Here is a 5,849-nt window from a genome sequence, read left to right as displayed (position 1 = left end):
GTAAGCCTGTAAAACCTTAGAATGGAGAACAATTTGTCACTATAACCCCCTTTGTAGTGAAAAGATAGGGCCCTTAAAACTTTGTTAGCCTGATTGGGACTGTACCAAGCTTCTTTTTTTTTAATTAATTAATTTATTTGTTCTAATTAGTTATACATGATAGCAGAATGCATTCCGATTCATACAACACAAATGGAGCACAATTTTTCATTTCTCTGGTTGTGATGACCATTTGTGTCATCATACATGTTCCTAGGGTAATGATGACTGTCTCATTCCACCATCTTTCCTACTCCTATGCCCTCTCCCTTGCCCTCCCTCCCCTTTGCCCTATACAAAGTACCCCCCCCCCCCCGCATTGTGGATCAGCATCCACTTATCAGAGAACATTCAGCCTTTAGTTTTGGGGTATTGTCTTACTTAGCATATTCTCCATCTCTATTCATTTACCTTCCAATGCCATGATTTTATTTTCTTTTAATGCTGAGTAATATTCCATTGTATATATATACCACAGTTTTTTTATCCATTCATCTCTTGAAGGACATCTAGGTTGGTTCCACAGTTTAGCTATTGTGAATTGTGCTGCTATAAACATTGATGTGGCTTCATCATTTCAGTATGCTGTTTTTAAGTACTGTGGGGTAGAGATGGAGGAGTGGGATAGCTGGGTCAAATGGTGGTTCTATTCCAAGTTTTCTAAGGAATCTCCATACTGCTTTCCAGATTGGATGCACCAATTTGCAGTCCCACCAGCAATGTAAGAGTGTGCCTTTCCCCCCAGATCCTTGCAACACTTACTGTTGCTTGCATTCTTATTAACTGCCATTCTGACTGGGATAAGATGAAATCTTAAGAGTAATTTTGATTTGCATTTCTCTAATTACTAGAGATGTTGAATATTTTTTTCATATATTTGTTGATTGATTGTATATCTTCAGAGAAGTGTCTGTTCAGTTCCTTAGCTTATTTATTGATTGGGTTATTTTTTTTTTTTTTTGGTGTTAAGTTTTTTGAGTTCTTTATATATTCTTGAGATTAGTGCTTTATCTGATGTGCGCATGGTAAAAATTTACTCACATTTGTTATGCTCTCTCTTCACTTCCCTGATTGTTTCTTTTGCCGAGAAGAAGCTTTTTAATTTGAATCCATCCCATTTATTGATTCTTTTTTTAAAAAAATTTTAAATATTTTTTTAGTTGTAGATAAACACACAATATCTTTGTTTTATTAAATTATTTTTTTATATGGCGCTGAGGCTCGAACCCAGTGCTCCACATGTGCGAGGCAAATGCTCTACCACTGAGCTACAGCCTCAGCCCCCATTTATTGATTCTTGATTTTATTTCTTGTGATTTTAAGGTCTGGTATTATGATACTTCCTGCTTCACTCTTTTTTCTAAGGATTGCTTTGACTATTCTAGGTCTCTTATTTTTCCAGATGAATTTCACGATTGCTTTTTCTTTCTATTGAGACTGTCATTGGGATTTTGACTGGAATTACATTAAATGTATATAGTGCATTTTGGTAGTATGGTCATTTATTTGTATATAAATGGCTAGAGTTTCAAGGACTGTGTTAAATAGAAGTGGTGAAAGAGGGCATCCCTGTCTTGTTCCAGTTTTTAGAGGAAATGCTTTCAATTTTTCTCCATTTAGAATGATGTTGGCTTAGGGCTTAGCATAAATAGCTTTTACAGTGTTGAGATATGTTCCTATTTATCCCTATTTTTTCTAGTGTTTTGAACATGAAGGGGTTCTGTATTTTGTCAAATGCTTTTTCTGCATCTATAGAGATGATCATATGATTCTTATCTTTAATTCTATTGATGTGATGGATTACATTTATTGATTTCTGTATGTTGAACCAACCTTATGTTTCTGGGATGAACCCCATTTAATCCTGGTGCTTTTTTGATGTTTTTATGTTCGATTTGCCAGAATTTTACTGAGAATTTTTGCATCAATGTTTCTTGGAGATATTGGTCTGAAGTTTTCTTTCCTTGATGTGTCTTTGTCTAGTTTTGGAATCAGTGACACTGGCCTCATAGAATGAGTTTGGAAGTGTTCCCTCTTTTTCTATTTCATGGAATAATTTGAGGAGCATTGGTATTAGTTCTTCTTTGAAGGTCTTGTAGAAATCACTGTGAATCTGTCTGGTTCTGGGCTTTTCTTGGTTAGTAGGCTTTTGATGGCATCTATTTCATTGCTTGAAATTGATCTGTTCAATGTATGTATATTATCCTGATTCAGTTTGGGTAGATCATATGGCTCTAGAAATTTCTTGATGTCTTTGATATTTTCTAGTTTATTGAAGTGTAATTTTTCAAAATAGTTCCTAATTATCCTCTGTATTTCAGTAGTGTCATTGTGATATTTCTTTTTACATCACAGATTTTAATAATTTGAGATTTCTGTCTTCTCTTTGTTAGTGTGGCTAAGGGTATATCCATTTTGTTTATTTTTTCAAAGAAAAAACTTTCCATTTTGTAATTTTTTTTCAATTGTTTTTTTAGTTTCAATTTCATTGATTTCAGCTCTTATTTTAATTATTTCTGTCTTCTACTACTTTTGGTGTTGAGTTGTTCTACTTTTTTCTAGGGCTTTGAGATGTAATGTTATATCATTTATTTGTTGACTTTTTCTTCTTTTAAGAAATGAACTCCATGCAATGGACTTTCCTCTTAGTACTGCCATTATACTGTCCCAGAGATTTTAATATGTTGTATCAGTATTCTCATTTACCTCTAAGAATTTTTAACTTCCTCTCTGATGTCTTCTGCTATCCATTGTTCATTCAATAGTATATTATTTAGTCTCCAGGTGTTGGTGTAGCTTCTATTTTTTATTTTATCATTGATTTCTAATTTCATTCCATTATGATATGATAGAATACAGGGTAGTATTATTGTAGGGACAAATGAGGTAAGGCACCTAAGGTAGCAGGGAACAGTTTTATTTGGCTGCAGCCAGGTTCAGAGGGCACAGCTTTCACTCTAATCAGTTAACCCCCTGAACCCCAAGTTCAGGTACTTTCAGAATTTTATACCCAGCATGTAAGGGGAGGGGCTCAGGAGTTCACAGTTTGCAGAAGTTCACCTAAAAGCAACTTTTTCTTTCACTGTTCTGGGCAGGTTAACCCTTCAAGGACAACACCTGAGAAGGGGAGAACTTCTTTTTCCCCCTTCTTTCCTTCCACTGCCAACTGTTACCATAAAGCCCAATTGGAAACTTCTCTTATCTCAGAAATGTAGACATCTCTGTGAAGCTCCAGCTCAAGGCTAGAGGCCTTGTTTATACATTTCTACAAACTACTATACTGGATAAATGTTTGTGAAAAAACTAAGAAAGAGTGTGTTCAGCACCAGGAGTGCTGATTTCTTCCAAACTAGCGGCCAAGTAAAATAGGGCAACACGAAAATAGGAAGTTTATCTACATTGAACTCTTTTGTAGAGATCTTATGCTGACAGTCTTAAAATCAGCCATGATGAAGATTTCTGGAGATGCTTAGCTAATATTTTGTTGTGGAGGAGGGGGTGCTATTACATTATCTCTATTTTTTTTTTTTTTGTTGTTGTTGTTGTTGTGTTTGCTTAGATTTGCTTTGTGGCATAATATATGGCCTATTTGAGAAAAGGATCCATGTGCTGCTGAGAAGAAAGTGTATTCACTCATTGATGGATGAAATATTCCATATGTCTGTTAAGTCTAAATTATTGATTATATTATTGAGTACTATAGTTTCTTTCTCTAGTTTTTGTTTGGGAGATCTATCCAGTGGTGAAAGAAGTTTGATAGTCACACCTTTTGTGTTGTGGTTTATTCGACTCTTGAAATTGAAAAGAATTTGTTTGATGAACGTAGATGTTCCATTGTTTGTACCATATCTTTATAATCCTTAGGTCTTGTTGGTGTATGGTTCCCTTAAGCAGTGTGAAATGCTTTATCCCTTTTGACTAACTTTGGCTTGAAGTCTACTTTATCTGAAATGAGGATGGAAACCCCTGTTGTTTACACAGTCCATATGAGTAGTGTGTTTTCTCCCAGTCTTTCACCTTCAATCTGTGGATGTCTTTTCCTATGACATGAGTCTCTTGAAGGCAGCATATTGTTGGGTCTTTTTTTAAATCCAGTCTGCCAATCTAGGTCTTTGATTGATGAGTTTAGGCCATTAACATTTAGAGTTATTATTGAGACATGTTTTGTATTCCTGGTCATTTTGGTTTATTTTTGGTTTTTAACTTGACTTAGAACTCTTTTGCTGACAGTCCTAAAATCAACCATAGTAAAGATTTTGGAGACTCTTAGTTAAGATTTTTTGTAGAGGAGGGGGGTGCCACTACAGTATCTTTTGATTGTCTTTTTCTTTAGTATAATTCCTCCTTTTTGCACCAGACTTCTCATATCTTTGTAGAGTTGTGTACTATTTCCTGTTACCTTTCTTTTCTGGTTACTTATCCCTTTTCACCCAGCCTCTGGATATATAACTCCAACATCCTGAATCTGTTGAGGGTACTAGAATACGTGTCTGTCTCCACAAACAGAAAGGTCGTAGTTCTACCTACCTTTGTTAAGGGAGAACAGAAAGAGGGATTATCAGCATTCCTCAACCCAACAGAGCAAGTGTCTCAATACTAAGGGAGCATTGCTTTCCATTGCTTTGGAAAAGTAGAGCCTCTAATTTATTTTTTTATTTGGAGAAGGGGGTCTTGCTATGTGGCCCAGGCTGGTCTTGAACTCCTGGGCTCAAGTAATCTTCCTCTTTCAGCCTCCTGAGTAACTAGGAGTACTGGTAATGCCACCATGCTTGGCTGTGATTTAGTTCTTGAACAGTTCTACTCTGTTCATTTAGTTCTTCCATTCTCCAGCTTTCATATTGGCTTTAAATTTTTCTCATATTTTTGTAAAGAGCTATACAAGTAATATTTCAGAGTGGTTCACTGGTTATCTTCCCTAGTCCAGACCCAGACCACAGAAATTCTGATCCTTTTACAGAAAATCTAGAAGTATCATTGTTTCCCATTTTGTCTGTAAATGAATCCTTGGCGTTAGATTCATTCACCAGACTTTAAGGTCATAAGTCTAAGAAACATACCTGATGCATTATCCTTGGTGTCTGTTGGCACATAGTAGGGAACTCAAGTGTTTGCTGAACAAATGAAAAAAGACAGTAAAGAAGCCGTTACCAATAATGAAATAGTAATTACTGGCAAATTCCACACAAGATTTGGCCTGACACATCAAAAAGTCAACAAGCTGGACACACAAGGACTTGGATAGACCTCTATGGAAATATGGGAAGTGAAAAACAAACTGAGAAGGTTACATACAGTGTGATACCATTTAGATAGCATTATTGAAATAATGCCATCGTAGAGTTCAAAATCAGATCTGTGGAGCTGGATTAGTGATGGTGTACTTGCCTAGCATGCACAAAGCCCTGAGTTCAATCCCTGGCACCATAAAAAGAAAAAAAGAAAAAAGTTACAGGGAGAGGAAGAATGTCTCTATAAAGTACTACAGACATCTTGTTCCAGAACAGTTCAGACCCAGTCTGCCCTCTTTCTGGCTCTTCAGTGGCAGGCCCAGTATTGTTACTGAAAGCTTGGTCCTTATCCCTCATGTTAATCCAATAATAAGAACATGGTTTTGAGAAAAAGGAAAAAGAAATTTTATCCCAGCCTCCTGTCCCAGAGGCTGTGATTCTACCCTTAAGGGGGACCTGGAATCAAAGGCCACATTCTATGTGATCTCTGTGCTCTCTGTCAGGAGTTATAATTCACTTGTTAATTTTGAGAGGTAGTCATTTCTTAGATCTTCTGAATTACTTCATTCCTGTGGTGAGTGT

Source organism: Spermophilus citellus, assembly GCF_964194105.1.
Source record: "Spermophilus citellus genome assembly, chromosome: 2".
Taxonomy (NCBI): domain Eukaryota; kingdom Metazoa; phylum Chordata; class Mammalia; order Rodentia; family Sciuridae; genus Spermophilus; species Spermophilus citellus.
This window is presented reverse-complemented; position numbering follows the sequence as displayed.